This window comes from Nilaparvata lugens, chromosome 10 (assembly GCF_014356525.2).
Source record: "Nilaparvata lugens isolate BPH chromosome 10, ASM1435652v1, whole genome shotgun sequence".
NCBI classification, from domain to species: domain Eukaryota; kingdom Metazoa; phylum Arthropoda; class Insecta; order Hemiptera; family Delphacidae; genus Nilaparvata; species Nilaparvata lugens.
The window spans coordinates 5,000,357-5,018,089 of record NC_052513.1 but is presented as its reverse complement, the minus strand read 5'-3'; the positions used below and the strand labels follow the sequence as shown (position 1 = coordinate 5,018,089).

The window sequence follows — 17,733 nt, the reverse complement described above, 5'->3', positions numbered from 1 at the left end:
CGAACCTATTCAACAAATGATATCCAAGTTGAAGCATTATTGTTCTTGTTAAATGATTTTTTTTAAAGAGAAGTATTCGAATACTCTCAGTTCTCATCAAGTAATTTATCGATGTTTTAAAGTCTATTTTTCATGGATTCCATGTAATGATCAACTTCTATAGCCTTTCACCAGATGTAAGAGTACCTATATAACAAGTTATCTAGACTATAATAAAGGAAAGAACTGGCTTATACAAGTACGGCACAGGAATTTCACGAATGACGCATCATAACGTCTGAACTTCTCAACTGATTAACTTGAAATTTTGTATATAGATTCTTAACTTACCAAGGATGGTTATAGGCCTACTTTTAGCTCTTCAAGTTCTCAGTTGGTCAAGTTTTGAGTTTGTCAAGTTTTTAGTTAGTTCCTTGGCGGAGCACGTGTTACCTGCTAGTCAGCTGTTATAAAAAAGTATGTGAATGAGTATTATAAAAAGTAAGATCCAAATTTCCACAAGACGTGAGAACCTATTTAAGAAATGATACAAAAAGTAAGATACAAATTTCCACAAGACGTGAGAACCTATTTAAGAAAATGCTATATCCAAGTCCAAGGCCGTTGTTTTCGTTAAATGAGCCGTCCATTTCAGTATAGTAGTGCGACGACATTTGATTACTTTCAGTGTGAAATGAGCCGGTGGCTGAAGGAGTCGGCGGCAGCAGTTGATTATTGATCAGCGCGTGTCTCATTTCCTTTTCTGATTCGGATGCGAGTCAGGAGAGATCGAGCATCCAGAACGAGCAAGGATATTGAGGCACTTGACGGCTAGACTCGACGAGCCTCGAGCCTCGAGCCTTGAGCCACGAAAGGCGGCTGTTTGCCCAACAGATGAGCCTTCTTCAAGCAAAGCACCGCCACTATTAGGTCAGATTCACTAGCAACTGTCAGCAATCCTCAGCAATGCTTACCATTCACCCAGTGATCTCACTGCATCACTTTCATGCACAAGTCAGATCTCAAATTACGTGTGAAGAAGTGCAGGTTCACTGAAACGTTGGAGATGAGAAAACTTAACTATGAAAAACTGAATTTCATTTCATTTACAGAATAATGACGAGGGAACATAACCTTTATGAGAAAACTTGAATTTAATTCACAGTATAATGACGAGGAAACATTATATATTAATAAAACATTATTATATTACTTTTTTGGACTGTTTTAAATAATAAATTCATAGTCTGCTGCATACTTGGGTGATTGCAAAGCTTGGTTTTCTGCACTAGAAAACCGACAAAATTAGCTTATTAAGAGCGTGAAACGCGACTTTGCTGCTTGAGCAAAACACTTACAGGGCGACACCTATTGGAACGCGATAATATTGCGAAAGCAATAGAGAAGTTTTGCGCCCGAATTACATACGATATTTATCCCACAACTGCAGTATAATTTGCCTATTGCAATTTCACCAGTTGATTTTACGGTTTATAGAATACAGTATTACTATTTGACTATTTGTTAATTTGACTATTTGGCTAGTTGTAGAATCGGGCTTTGCGGAGCGCGAAGCGCGGATGCTGCTATTCACCCCCTGCCGAGCGCGAAGCCTGTGTGTAAAGTTGATTCTTGTCAAATTCATAAATTGAATCTGAAATATTGACGTTTTCAATGACATGCGTCTCATTGGAAGACTTCATCAAAGAATACTTTGAAACTTTAAAAATGATGATAGAATAAATCTTTCATGATAAAGCAATTGAGATTTAATTTGTTAATATCCAGTAAAGTATAATGAAGTCTAGGCAAGTAAGCTCTCCGGAGTGAGTCAATGATAGAATTAGAGATGTGAGATGTGACATGCGCTTTTTCATCCTCTCGAAAATCTTTTTCTTGATAAAGTTTTCCAATGATACAGCAACTGACAAGAAGTTTGAGAGTTATTACAGAAGACACCCAGTGTAACACGGATTCAACACCTCATTCTAGAAGCAATAAAGTGTCCGAAAATGATGTTGTGTTCATTCAGCTATTGTCATTGATTTGAAACTGGATATCAACTCGCTCATTGTTGTTGAGTGTCAAGAATAACTTCCATTGTCAAAAAATCAAATAAATGATATCGAGATATCTACTATATTGGCTCAATTTTCCGCAAGAGCTTCACAGATAATATTTTCATCAGACGGCTTTCTTGTAACCGAATTCATTCTATAGACTCTTTGAGATTTGAAAAACAATCCACAAACTTAATCTTTGCAACACTTTGGCTTCCTGGATTTTCTATCATTGCTTGGATTGCAGTGTCATAATGAAAACACATATTTATAATAATTGTTAAAAGGAAATCAATATCAAATGTTGTCAACCACCCCGAAGACTTCTGCTACGGCTAAAATTTACTACTTAAATTCCCAGCCAATAAACTGTACCCGGTAGTTACCTCCTAATTGACGGTTCTGAATACATATTTCAAGTTCAAAATAATTCTACTCTCTTTCACTGTCGATAAGAGAGATGATAGAGCGGATTATATGAATATAGAAAGGTATTAAAGTTGAGGACGCGTAGCCTATAATCTACACCACTTCTACAACTCTTAATTCTAAAGAATTCTATGAAGTAACGATACTATTCAGTTACTGACAAAAAGTTTGTCAAACTGAAGATTTGACCTACTGACATCCTCCATAAATTAAGAATCTATATGAGAAATTCCATGCTGGTCAGTCCAGTAGTTCAGACGTGATAATGCGTCATTCATTACTTCCCCATCACGTACGTGTATAAGCCTATTCTTCCCTTCATTATAAAAATAGATTATACCAATGTGCCTAGAATACATTGCATTCTAGGTACCTTGGATTATACTTTTTCTTCAATAATATGTAATTCAATAAAATCTTCCAATCTTACAGTAAATTCTTCTTGTCACCATACGATTTTTGGCCAATTATTGGTAATAACCAATTCTATGATTTATACTTTTTCATCAATAATTTCTATTTCAATCAATGAAATTTCCCAAACTTTCAGTAAATTCTCCTTGTTACTATCAACTCAATGTAGGTTTGAAAAAAAATGATGAAAGTAGAAAACAAGAACACAACGTAATGAAAATGATGACAGATATGAGTGACAATAGCTGGATGTGTGAAAGTAAAAAGCACAGCAGGAAAAATGTGATGACGGAGAGAAGCAGGAAAACAGATTGGCCAAATCAAGAAAGAACGTAGATACTGCACAAAGTGAAGAAGCCAATAGGACAGGAATCTTATCTCTCCATCTTCGCGCCCATCTGCCAATCACAAGACGAGAAAGCAGCTCCCCTCTCTCTCACTCCCACTCTCACTCACTGTATGTCTTTCATGCTCTCTCTCTTTCTCTCGCACTCTCTGAGGACCTCAATCTGAATCTCTCTCCGTTTCTCTTTCCATTGAGTTTCAACCCCTTTTCCATAAATGAAGAACAGTTCTATTCCTTCCTAAAACTTGACTTGAGACTTCGTTTTTATCGCTTCACAAACGGAAATATCTTTGCAGCGATAAGATGAATATCATCGGTTTGTCACGCTTTGACAAAACTCAGTTCCCATCTCATTTACAGGTTGCAGTTGGCAACAAAAACTTTCATTTTCAATTACTGAGAGTTGATGCTTCGCTCAAGTTGCCGGGGCCAGAAATTGTATAGTATTTGTTCAAGTCGAACAGACGGGACTTATTTACTTTTGAAAATTATTGCCTGTGGTGTGAGGAAAACAGCCCAAGTAATGAGCTAAATGATTTTCTAGATGAAATGTCTCACAAGGAACTCTTGTCAACTAGAGATAAATTTATTGACCTTGTACGAAGGTCTTTATAACTTTCATGGAAATCTTCCAGGATAATTATTTGTCTGAGAAAGATTGGTCCATGTATCATCCTAAGGAGAAATATCTGGTCTCCATTCATAGTTATCCTATGAAAATTTGGTTAGTATTTATAACTTTTATAATATTTCATAGATATTCTATAGAATGATGGAACTACTGTTTGGATTATCAGAGCTACATTTCCTAATAGGCCATGTAGGCCCGGGCCTATGGGTACAAGCTCACAGGGGGTGCAAGTACAGTACTAGGAATAAAAATCATGTTTTTGAACTCAGGGGACCTTGAAACGTGTAGTAAACTAGAAATTGGGGTACTTCAATTTTTTTGGAAAGCAATACTCTCCTTAGCTCTATGATTATTGTATACCACAGCATCAACAGTGATGCGGGTGTATATGCGTCGGTGCACTCGGTCGGTCGCTCCCACCGGTACACTGCCTGTTTCAGGCTTACCACTTCGTCCACATCAGCGTCCCTGTGAAAAAACACTTATCTATGGTAGTAGGTGGGGCAAGGAAAGTAACAATAAATAGTAATTGACTACTCAACATATTTAATTTTTTGACTGAATATTTTTTTGAACATGCTTCCTTGGCAGTTATATCAATCGATAGTAGCTTTTAAACTCGATTCAATCACCTGTTTACTTGAAATTTTCAAAGTATGTGCACGGTTCATCAGGGCAAAATGTATGTCTATTTTGACTGAAGAATATCATTTTCCACTTAAATACTGTATATGATTGAGATATTATGAGAATTACTGTATTTGAGTCAGTTTACTATTGAGATTGAAATGATGTAGAAAACTTCCGCAACATTCATATCTAACCTTTACAAGTTCACTGGTAAAATCTGATAAAATGCTTCGCAAACACGGCAAACACCAAATGTTAGAGAAGTAACTCTAAACTGTCAGCCGTGCCTCCTAGCTAAACCTGTGCATAGAATTTAACCTTAGCTGGTTAAGTCGTTTTTTAAATAAATAAATAACCCTTTCATTGCATCCTTATCGTTAACATTAAATTTATGTTGGAGAGTGGGTGATAAATATAGTCCACGCTTCCAAAACCAAGGAGCTGTCTGATTGGTCAACAGGTTGAGTAGTCGCCATTTAACCTTCACAACTCGCTACCAATAGGAAGCAAGTAGCTTGAGAACGTCACATGCAAGTCATCGTCCAATGATCGTCCAACTGCTCGTTGAATTTGGGGCGTGGCTTGCATTAGCATTGTCACACCCATAATTTATGTTCTCTTGAATTAGAAAGAAATAATTTTTTTCATATCAGCAAGAATAAACAAAGATATTGAATACATTACAGTTGGAAAAAAATTTAGTTTAGCCTTTTGTACTCTCTTTTCTCTTCCTCCTTGCCTTTTTCCCATTATTTGGGGTCGGCTCTCCTTGATCTAAGTATCCAGTTCAAACGATCCTGGGTCATCTGATTTGTCAGGTTCAACTGCTTCGTATTTTTATGAACTAAACCTAGCCATATGACACGGGGTCTGCCTCTGCCCCTCGGCTGTGTCTCCATATCAAGTACTTTCCTTGTCATATGATTGGGTGAACGTCTATTTACATGTCCATACGAGCATGATCCTCCTTCATTATCTTCTCATAGTCTGGTGCCACCTGGAAACTGCCCCGAACATGCGTGTCTCGAATATGGTCCAGTCTAGTCACACCCCCTGCCCATCCCAGCATTTTCATTTCAGCAGAATGGAGTTTCTCTTCCTGCTGTTTTTTCAAGGGCCAACACTCACTACCATATAGCATTGCCGGTCGCACTGCAGTTTTATACACTTTGATGGGCACAGGCATTCTTTCGTCGCAAAGTACCCCCCCATCTCTCCATTTTATCCATCCAGTGTTTATACGGCTTGAGATGTCAGCATCTATGCTTCCATCATGGTTGATTATGAAGCCTAGATATTTGCATTAATTACTGTGAGTGGAGTACCTTGCAAGTGCATGTGTGTCTGCGCCTGATCTTGATTGTCTTCAAAGCTGCAGTGCATATGGACCGTCTGTTAATTCTTAGGCCAGCTGCTTCCAGGCTGGCACGCCACAAATCAAGAGACTGTTGCAATTCTTCTGGCGTTTTTCTTATGAGAACAAGTCTTCCGCATACAGAATGTCCCAAGGTGCTGGATGCTGAATTTCTTTAGTGAGGTAATTCATGACAAGATTGAAGAAGAGTGGGCTCAGGGCTGAACCCTGATGAACCCCAACCTCCACACTAAACTCCTTACCAATTCCAGCCGGGCTTCTGACATTTGTTTTAGCTCCATGGTACATATCTTTTACCAAATGTACGTAGTACTCTGGGACTCCTTGTGCTCTCAATGCTTGCCAGATTAGCTCTCTTGGCACTCTATCGAATGCCTTCTCTAGGTCAACAAAAACTAAATGCAATTTTGGAATTAGGGGTCCTTGAAACGTATAGATATTTAGAAATTCGAGTACCTTAATTTTTTCGGAATGCAATACTTTCCTCACCTATGGTAATAGGGCAAGGAAAGTACAAATTGTCCTTCTACAGATTTGTAATTTTTTTAGGAAAGTAACTAGAGTTGGTCGGGAAAAATATTGGGCGTAGGGGCGCCAAAATTCTAAATCCGGCCCTGTGGATTGTTTTTCCATTATATTTCTCTTCATACTCCACCCATAAATTCAAAATAATGTTATTGTTGAGAAGATATTTCAATAACGAATAAAACGTGTGTGATGAACGGAATGTAATTGTTTCGTTATTTCAATGTAAATTGAATTAAAGTGTCTCAACGCTTTGAGTTGTCTCAAGTATAGTTACTTAAGTAACTTTAATTGAAGATACTCATTGTAAAATGGAATAACATGTGAAAGATAATAACATAATAATATTATCCATTATGTCTTACAGCTATTTACAACAGCATTACCAAAGGTACTTTAATAATATCAAAATTACATTCCACTATAGAAAACGCCTTGTTCATTGTAACAGAATGATGGTGGTTGTAGCACATATTATAATTACAATTTCTACATGAATACATCGCAAATTGACTATCTTGAACAATCTATAATAATTGCAATCGAGGATTTACGATGTTTCATGTTTTTTCCAGAGAAATTAATTAGTATCAATATACTAGAGGAATGGAAAATAAATACAATTGGGGGAATGCTAACGAGAAATTGCTCAAGATGAATACATCTTCGCCAGATTGCCAGTATTTTATTCGAAACAGAATTATCTATAAATCAGTTCTGATTACACCGTTATCGAATTAACCGGAACGTGAACAGAATAATTTCACTTAAACTTGGTGAATGACTGTAATTAAATTATTGCTAATAATTTTCGAAGATCTTTGCTTTCTTTCTTCTTCAAAACTTAACATAATCATTCTTGTTCCTCTTCAAATACTTCTTCTTTTTCTTCTTCTTCTTCTTCTTCTTCTTCTTCTCTTCTTCTTCTTCTTCTTCTTCTACTTCTTCTTCTTCTTCTTCTTCTTCTTCTTCTTCTTCTTCTTCTTCTTTTCTTCTTCTTCTTCTTCTACTTCTTCTTCTTCTTCTACTTCTGTATGTTCTTGTGGCTATTCACTAACTAATGTTGGCAATCATTCTGGCAATGATGATCTTGTTGACAGCTGCTCTGAAGAGTTTAGGGGTAGACACTCCAAACCACGTTCTCAAATTCTTTAGCCAAGATATACGCCTCCGTCCAACGCCTCTCCTGCCAACAGCTTCCCCTTGTAGTAGACATTTCAGCATTTTGTATTTCGTTTCAATCCTCATGATGTGTCCTATATACTCCAATTTTTGTTTTTTAATAGTGTACATTATCTCAACCTTCTTATGGAGCTTGAGAAGAACTGTGTTGTGCTTCGTCCGTACACGATATTTTCAACATTCTTCTATAGGTCCACATCTCGAATGCTTCCAAGCATAACCATGAATCTCATTATTTTCGACTAAAATTTTTCACTACTATCTCTCCGTACTATCTTTTAATCTTATCAATTTATTTTTTACTTTGTGAGGATAGATATTCATGTTTCGACAATAATATTTTTTTATAAAATCTATATTACTTATTCATTAACATAGAAGAATAAATAACTAATTTGGAAGTTGACTCTCTACAATCTTCTAATTCTATCAATTCATTTCTCACTTTGTAAGGATGGATCCTTGTTTCGACAATGATATATTTTTATAAAATCTTTTTCACGTATTCATAACCCATTAACATAGTAAATAAGTAACTAATTTGAAAGTCAATTTGGAATGTTTGTCACAAGATCTGGAAAAATGTTTGTACAGTAATACGATATTAGGAAAACTCGGAAAATGATACTTTCCCTTCAAAAGAAAAGTGCAAGATATAAAACTCAAGAAACGAGTGCTAACATAATTCGACAAATAAATATATTAGACAGAACGGAACAAGGAAGAATATATAAGTTGTGAGAGATGTCTGAAATTATATCATGGCTGATACAATACGCCCAACGACCAAGACGGCGACATAATTGGCTCCCTATTCATAAGGAAAGCGACAACACCCGTTCTGATAACCCTCTACAACGAGATCCTTGTTCTCTGCTCCTTCACTTCCTCCTCCTTCTCCTCCTTCTCCTCCTCCTCCTCCTCCTCCTCCTCCTCATCCTCCACCACCACCACCATCTCATTCTCATCCACCATCATCTATCCTTCCTCCTTCTCAACCTCCTCCTTGACATCCCCGTGAATGCTCACTTCAATGCATCCCCTGTTTGGATAGATTCTCGCTTCGGCTAATTTACTGCTAAGTTCGTAATGCGACTGACTTTACTTCTGTAACTTCACCACCCACCTCCACCCCACTCATAGTCCCCCTCATCCTCCCCTCCCCCCATCATCAATCAAAACTTGAGGACGCACGCCTTGCACTTGGCTGAATCGCCAGAATTAAGATATTCAATCAAGCAGCTCTCTCTCTCCCATCTGACACTGTATCAACCGAATCTAAATAATAATGCAGATTAATCAATTTGTGATGACTTCTGAAGACGTGCAGTATAGTAAACTCGGCTTGAGAGCTTACTTGAGTAAGTTAATCTAGCAAACATTCTCATATGATGATTGATACAGTAATTAACTGACTTGTCAAATAAATACTATTCTTGAAAAAAAGTTTGTGATGAAATTCTTGTGAATATTATTCCTGAGCCCGTGTCTACGTATCTTTTAATTCAAAATTTTTTTTCATTATCACTTTGTAATGTTGTAATGTTATAAATGCAATAGGTTTTTCAAGACCTGGCATCTGATAAATAAATAAATCAATCTACACTGAATAAATGTTCGACATCCATGTTCGGCAAGCATGTTTGTTGTTGGGATCAGGGACAAACATTGCAAAAAGTTTGGAGAATCATTGTTTGTCAAACAAAAAATTACGGTTTTTCCAAACATTTTCAGTGTTTTCTGTAAAACATAAGAACCTGTTCTCCCCACTTACAAATATTTTGTTTGGTGACGCATCCACACTATTTATATTGTTTGTCAAACATAATAAAATTTGCCGAAACTGTTTCAACAAACATGTTTGCCGTAAACTAGTTCAGTATGGACCCAGCTTGATATTGTGTTGAAATTCCACAATATCAATTCCTATTCAACAAATTTTATCAAATATTATTCTGTTTAAAAGACAGAGTCATAGAAGACAATACGATGAGGAGAGGACAACTGGCGCAGCCCATAAACTGTCTCTCTCTGATTCTATTTCAATAATCTCTATATTTCTATGCAATAAATAGTGTTGTTTTTGAATGATAGATGCAGATTTGAAGTGATTCATTAGTTCTGAAACTTCTTTTGAAAACTTGAGAAACAACTGACCGAATGTTGCCAAGTTATTGCTTGAATTAGATAAGTTCTAAATATTGTGTTTGTCTTTTCAGTCTCAAAATTTCAAAGTTTTTTCAACGTTTGGAATTTGTTTATTATTTGTAATTGATTTAATTAATTTTAAGAGTATAATTTTAATTAAAAAATAATTTCTGTTTGTTTCGAATTGTAAATTGAAGTGTGCAATTGAACAATGTTCAAATAACGCATAATCTAGCTACATTTTGGACTGGTTTATAAATAAGATTTGGGACCGTTTTGGGCGTAAGCTTTGTGGTACGGTACTCTTCTGAAAGATGTTCAATTCTAAATGATTGAATTAATAAATTTCTCCATTATAACTTTGATTATTATAAAAAGTAGTATCATAGAATAATCAATCTACATTTCCAATGATATTTTCTTGATGGTAATATATTGTTGGATTAATAATAGACCTAATTGTAGTAATCTAATGAGACAACATAATAATTCAATGATGAATTATATACGCTATTTGATGGATATAATATCATAAAAGTGTAGTGATAATCATCGAAAGAAGCAACTTAACAGAAGTATTCCTGGCTGAAATTAATAAAATGAGAAAATGATTCCAACCTACTATAGGAGAAGGAACCAAACGAAAAAGAAGAAGTACCGTAATAAATATGGCTCTTTATTATCCATCCAATCATTTCCCATAAGAAAGGAGTCCCAATAATTGAACCTACTCATAAAAACAGAATAAAAAATCGGAGTCCTCGATTATCTATAAAAAAATCTATCTTGTTCTATATTATAGAAGATCAATCTTGGATTGAATATTGTCTCTTATTTACGAGAACGTTCAAGAGTCTTCAAAATTAATATGCCATAACCAGAGATTTGCTTCCCGCTATCTGGGGTATCACAGTTCTACATTCTGGTGTTTTCAATAATACGTGTAGGCCTAACAAATCAATCTGGATTTTTGGTCTCCGTAGATTTTCTCAAAATCTGCGGGGATCACAGCTAAGAATGTTACCTGAAATGAGCAGCTTCTCAACTTTCCATCATTTCCGTGTTGTATTAGATGATACAGATTAACCGCAAATCTAATTCCTGCGGGAAATCACGCTGATATTTTCGCCCGGTTTTCAGGTGGATGAAGATTGGAGGCTGCGAGAGAAAGAGAGAGTGAGGGTGTGAGAGATGGTGAGAGTCGATATTTGCTAAATGAAATAGACTCGTCAATGGTTGTGTGTAATTTTTTTCTGGCGCCCCGTTTTAATCCGACCTCTGGTCGGTCGATCAATCGAATCAATTAAGCAGTGTTAACAAACAATTGAGACGGATCCCCAACACAAAATGAAGAGACCCTTCACCAGGGTCATCGTACATCATCGGGACCGTACATTGAAAAACTTCACCATTCCTCTTCTCACAGTTTCTTCTCTCTCATTTTTCACTCATTCTCCGTAAACTCATTTCTCTCTTCGATTTCTCCCTCAATCTGTCACCCCTCTCTGACAGTCACTCACGCTCCTTCTCTCTCTCCCTCCCACTCCTTCACACTTCCGTCCTCTCTCTCTCTCTCGTTTTCTTCCTCTCTTAATCCTCACATATCCCTACATACCACTCTCCAGCACGCGCTCTCTCTCTCCCTCCCACCCCTTCTCACTTTCATTTTCTCTCTCTCACTCTCTCCCACATACTCTCTCTCTCTCGTTTTCTTTCTCTCTCACTCTCCACATATCGTTCTACACTACTCTCCAGCACGCTCCCTCTCTCTCTATCTCACCCCTTCACTCTTTCATTCTCAATCACTCTCTCTCTCTCACTCTCTCGTTTCCTATCTCTCTCTCTTCATATATCTCTCTACACTACTCTCCAGCACGCCATATCCACACACTCTTACCCAAAAGCTCTCTCCATTCTTCCCTCAATTATTCTAATCCAACTCTTTTCAACTTCATCACGAGCACTATCCCCGAATAGTGTTTCCTACTTTTCAACTTGCAGGAAAAAGCTTCTTATTCCAGGATTCACTATTTTGTTTTCCGCTATTTTAATTGGGATGGCTTTGTTATCTTGTTGTGGATGAATTGGAAGATCCAACCGTATGGATTTGTTATTATCATGTTAGAGAAAAAAATCCAATGCGATGAAATGTAGTTTGCAAAAGAGGAAAAATAGTTAGTCAAATCGTGATTATCGTGAATCGATAAGTTAGTTAGATACTCAGTTAGTTAAATCGATCGCAAATTTGAGACTAGAATATTGTTAGTTGAAGTAGGTATTTTAGATCAAATTTAAATGATAATATAAATCATTTTCCAATTTGCTGTTGATAATACTAAATGAGGTATTATTCGAGGGGAATCTCTTTCATGTACGAAAATGGTCTAGAAGCCACAAAAAATTCAGTTGGGATTCAATAAATTTGAAAGATAAGATTGAAAATACTTTATGAGCCGAAAGCTTTATAGGACATACCACTATGATCTATCTATTAGTGATGGAAGAGAGAGACACAGGACACTATTGAAGAAATTAACAGTATACGAAAGAGGAGAAAAATATTGTGTGCATACTAGGTACTACCATAGAGAACTTTTACTGTTAACTCAATTATTTAACCCTATTATTGTCGATTACAGTCGATTATTGTAGATTATTACTGTTTTGTTGGGGTGAGAGTGTATGAACGGCACAATATGAGAGACTGCTAGCGTCACACAGCTTCATGGGAAAGAACTATGGGGACTATCGGCTTGAGATAACAGTAAAAGTTGCGACTTAAACGCCCTATACCATGGGATATCTACTTATGCTATTATTCCTCTATAATACTACGTTGAATTTCGAATTTTATAAAATTACATGAAAGTAAATTAAATGAAAAAAAATTCAAGACAGGTTCTAATACTAGTGAGCCCTCTGGGTTAGATATCTCTCTCATGAACTACTGTACTGATTTCAAAATCCGCAACTTGTGATTATATTATGTGAATCAAGAGGCTACTCTGTATTGGTAATGAGTAGAGTAATAGGTCCAATCTTGGAGAATGATACTCAATAACATCCTTCCCATTGATACTCAACTGAGTGAGTGTGAGTAACACTGAATTGTGTGTGTGTCGCAGAGAGCGGGAGTGATAGAATAACTGACCAATGGCAGCAATCCACGCCTCCAAGCTCACCATACTCTCTCCTGATTGGTGGATTGGAACGCCTACTGGATTTGTTCTCAATTCTACCGGTAGGTCGCATCAGTTATCGGTTGACAGTTGGAAAAATAATTTGAATTATTTCTGAGAAACTTTCTTGCTTTCACCATCTACTTATATTTTGAAACAAAAAAGTTACTAGCGTGTCGAAAAAAATCATGATTTTTGTTCGAAATGTTCTTGACGAACATAATCATTAATTAAGAAATAACTAAAGGTCGGATAAAAATGTTCCAGACAGTAATAGAATGTAGATATTTCCCCCATTATTTTGAACGCTAAAGAAAGCTATTCCGAATTAAGCTACACTCATTCATCTCATGAAAAAGGTTGGTGATTTCCAAAGTGTCAAACTTTGAAAATAGATATTTTTGAAGTTTGAAGCATTTGAAAACTGGAAAGGTGCTCAAACTTTATCCCTAATCTCCTGGACCAGGATTCTTATTTTCTGATAAATACGATAAAATTTCCACTATTTAATACATAAAAAATGAATATATAACACTTAGAAACTGAATACTTTAACAAGACTGAATGTATTATTCTGTACAGTTCATACGTGATAGAGATCTGTAATAATTGAACTTAATTCCTTCCAGCGTTCCAGCCTCCCTTATTAATATTCCTCTCCTTTTCCTTTCCTTCTTCTTTGTTCTTATCTACTTTGTCTCCGGTCGTGTTTCAATGGGGAGAATATTATTTCATATTTTTTCACAAAATTCGAAATAGTTATTTGTGCAACTAGTGCGCAAAGTGACAGTTTGATGCACCGAAAGAAACGTTTGCGCATGAGCCGTAGGCGAGGGCGGAATGGTTTCTTGAGTGCAGCAGAGGAACTTTGCGCACGATTTTCACATTACATTTTTCCTACAGTTACCAATGAATATGAGAAGTGGTTGATTATGGGTAAAATGAAGGCTGAAATCCATAAAATGTTTGTCTGTATAATTTTGTTATTAATAACAACTTTTATTTATTTTAAATTTGATAATCTAATATTGAAAATTAATAATCAATAATCTATTCAAATTAAAAATCAAATTAATCCAATTAATTTAAAAATTTGAAATATTTTGAGTAAATCTCAATTTCTAAATAATTCTTCAACCAATCAATTTATGAATGAAAAAAATATTATTTGAAATAATGAATAATTAATAATATTTTAAATGTATAATTTAATGAGTTCTCATTTTTATTTATTTGAAAATCAGAAAAATATAGATAGAACAAATTCACATTCAAAATACACGCCAACAATGCCAACAGCTGATTGGGATGGCTGCAAGATAATACGCACAGTATTAAGAGTACGCAAAGTAATACTTTGCACACTAGAGCGGAAAAGTGATTCTTTGCGTTCTGTAATCAGTGCAGGAATGGTCACTTTTCTAGGTTACTATAGGAAAATAAATTATTCTTTTGAGACATCATAAATTTATGTAGTTAGATCACCATATTATATTTCAAACTCAAATTGAATTGAATCTTCATTTAGATTAATAATTACTCATACTTTTTTAAAATTTGTTGAACAACTAGCTATATTGTCATTTATTGTAGATCAGTGCATCGTATAAGCCAACAGTTATATTGTATAATCATGGATGAAGAAATTTAATCTAAAGTTTTCCTTCTCCTTCTTTTTCCTCTTCATAATACATCCTCGTTCTTCCCAACTTTTCCTTAACCACACAATCAACGCCACTTTTTACGCACACATTTCCAAACATTAATTGATAGAACACTACTAAAACGTATGTTCACCATGTTTCCACACGAAGTTAATAGGTTGAAATCAGGTATGCACGTTTCACAATCACAGTGCTCAAATTCAGTCCACTCCTAACATGTATAGGCTATCATGTGAAGGCCACCATGTATAGGCCACCATGTATAGGCCACCATGTACAGGCCATCATGTATAGGCCACCATGTATATGCCACCATGTATATGCCACCATGTATAGGCCACCATGTATAGGCCACCATGTATAGGCCACCATGTATAGAGGCCACCATGTCCTCTGACATTTCCACTCATTCACAGATCATCCATCCCCAACTCACACACACACATGAATGTGACACACTCACACATATAGCTTCCACATGAGTTCTCAATGAGAAGTCAATCGATGAGCGATATTGTCATACGAATAAAGCCGACCGAAAACAATGCAATAGCTGGTTGTGGTGCATTTCGGAGATATCAATAATAACATACGGTTCAATCTCCAATTCGAGTAGCTGTGATTCATAATGGGTTCAATTTGTAGAGGTGATTACAGCAATATGAATATCTACCTCTGAATAAAATACGGTTCAATCTCGAATACGTATAGAGTAGAAGGGATCCTGTTTATTCAAATGAAGTTAAATTTATAGATATGATCACTGTAATATGAATATCCAGTTCTAATCTGTGGAATACTATATTCTAGCTGTCATATTAACGTTTTGGTTGGGGCTACTCTCAATTAACAAGAAATAAAAAATCCAAGTACCCTTTATTTGTTGAGAAGTTGTCGACTTCATGGCATGATGAGTGGTTTTTAATTATTGGTGAATGAGTATCTTGACACAAAATTCTGTGATAATTTTGATAATTTATATGGGGGGGGGTCGGTGAATTTCCGGGGGGTTGGGGGGTCGGTCAACTTCATGACATGATGAGTGGTTTTTAATTATTTGAGAATGAGTATCTTGACACAAAATTCGGTGATAATTTATTGGGGGGGGGGGGGTGTGGGTGGTTCGGTGAATTCGAAAATCAACATTCAAAATAATCATTGCATGAGTAATTTTATTCATGGTATCAAATCTAGGATTGCCTGCATGTATGCTAGAGTCAAATATTATTTGTTATTGAATTTTATTATTTCAATTTCTCAGATACTTTTTATTTATTAGATACTAGTTATTTTAATCAGATACTTAAAATAACAAAATTATCAATCGATTTGTAAAAAGTACAAACAAGTATTGAATAGAATATAGAAATAATCATTCCCTTCAAAATATACAAGCTTCTGTACTACAGATGATCTAACTGTAGACAGTGAACTACTGTAAACTGTAAAATACAGACTTCTCTAGATGTATAGAAGCTTCTCTGACATCTCGATAAAATCAATATTATCAAGTATGCTGATTCAGTAATTTTATTCACCCTCAGCAATTTGAGAACCATTTTCAATCACTATTATATACCGTGAATAGAGTTGGTAATCATTCCATAATTTCATAATTTGGAAACCGAAAGTTTATATCAGGATGATTGAAAATATCATCATTATTTAGAGTAATCACTAGATTATTAGATAAATCCATAATCCCATGATTCTGAGACCGAAAATTTGTATCAGAATGATTGAAGATATCATAATCATTTGAAGTAACCCCTAGATTATTTGGATTAATATATAATCCCATGATTCTGTAACCGAAAATTTGTATCAGAATGATTGAAGATATCATCAAGATATCATAATTATTTAGATTTCCTGTTGCATGTTATTTAGAGTTATTTGAGGTTGCACGGCGCTTAATTTACTCTGACCTCTTCCAAAAATTAAGTCATCAATCCCGTTGGACGAGGAAAAGGATATCGTCACAATTGATATTTCTGACGGCTTAATATTCTATAGAAACATGAAGAACATGTGCTACGAGAAGAAAGAGAGTCAGTGTTCTTTGCCAATGCTCTCGGCCCAGGCAATTTTGCTGTTATTGAATTTCCTTATATCGAATATGGGCCCAAATTCGCGCTTCCCAATTCTATGTGATCACTTCACATTACACTCCACTATTCATAGAAGGGAGACATTACAGTACTTTCACGAGAATATGGGCATAACACATTAGTTGTGATGACACTTCAATCAACGTGATGAGTGTTTGAAGGCCAGGTAAGTGTTATATTGACGGGAAAGCTGTTTATAAACAGTTGGGAGAGAAAAACATGAATTTCATTGATTTTGTTGATTCCTCAACCGTGATGGAATTTCAGTTGAAAAGTGAGGATGATATAGAGAACAGATAATTAGATGATGAAAGACCACAAAGAATGCTCACACAGAAAACTGAGAAGTCGAGGGGTGTGAAAGAGAAGTTGTTAGAAGTATCTTACCTTCATCACAATTACATTTTGAGTCGGTTCTTGAAGACAATAATATTTTTATTTGTAGTGAGTGGCGTTAAAAAGCGAAACTAATTATATGTGTGCCCATTTATCAATTCAGTAAAATCAACGGACCACTCCGATATTGACAGAAATCATAATCTAATAAATTGGAAATGAATTTAAAAGCCGTCCAAGTGTGATGTCATAGTTTTCATTCTCCACTTGTAACTGAAGGACCGGTTGTATTTGTTTTACTGTGAAGTTGGGTGGAGCCAAGTTAGCTGGCACTACTGACTGATAAAATATCATTTTTTCTAGAATATCAACAAATATTTTTGTGAAATCCCCATGATACTTGCGAAACAATTCTTCTAGATTCATCGTGATTTCCTTTGCATCAAAGTTTATGGTATCAGAGGTTCAAGACATTTGGAAAGTTCTAACCTAGAAACTAGAATAACTTGATATTTTGAAACCTAGAACTAATGAATTGCAGAGAAATCACAAAACACAAATCAGCTGTTGAATTATGATACGAAGCAACATCTAGAATAGTGAACAGTTACAACAATAGTGAGATGCCTTAAATTCATTGGTGAACTATATCAGAATCCAGTGTTGACTTCGGTGGGATAAGCCACATCTAAAAGCTTAAAAAAAGTGAACAGCATTCTATACT

At 35.7% G+C, this 17,733-nt stretch overlaps 1 protein-coding gene across 1 annotated transcript in view; it reads right to left on the bottom strand.

Annotated features, from left to right (window-relative positions):
- LOC111055931 (sodium-dependent serotonin transporter) overlaps positions 1-17,733 on the bottom strand; it is a 77,481-nt gene that overhangs the window by 34,656 nt on the left and 25,092 nt on the right. The gene's annotated exons all lie outside the window — the stretch shown is intronic.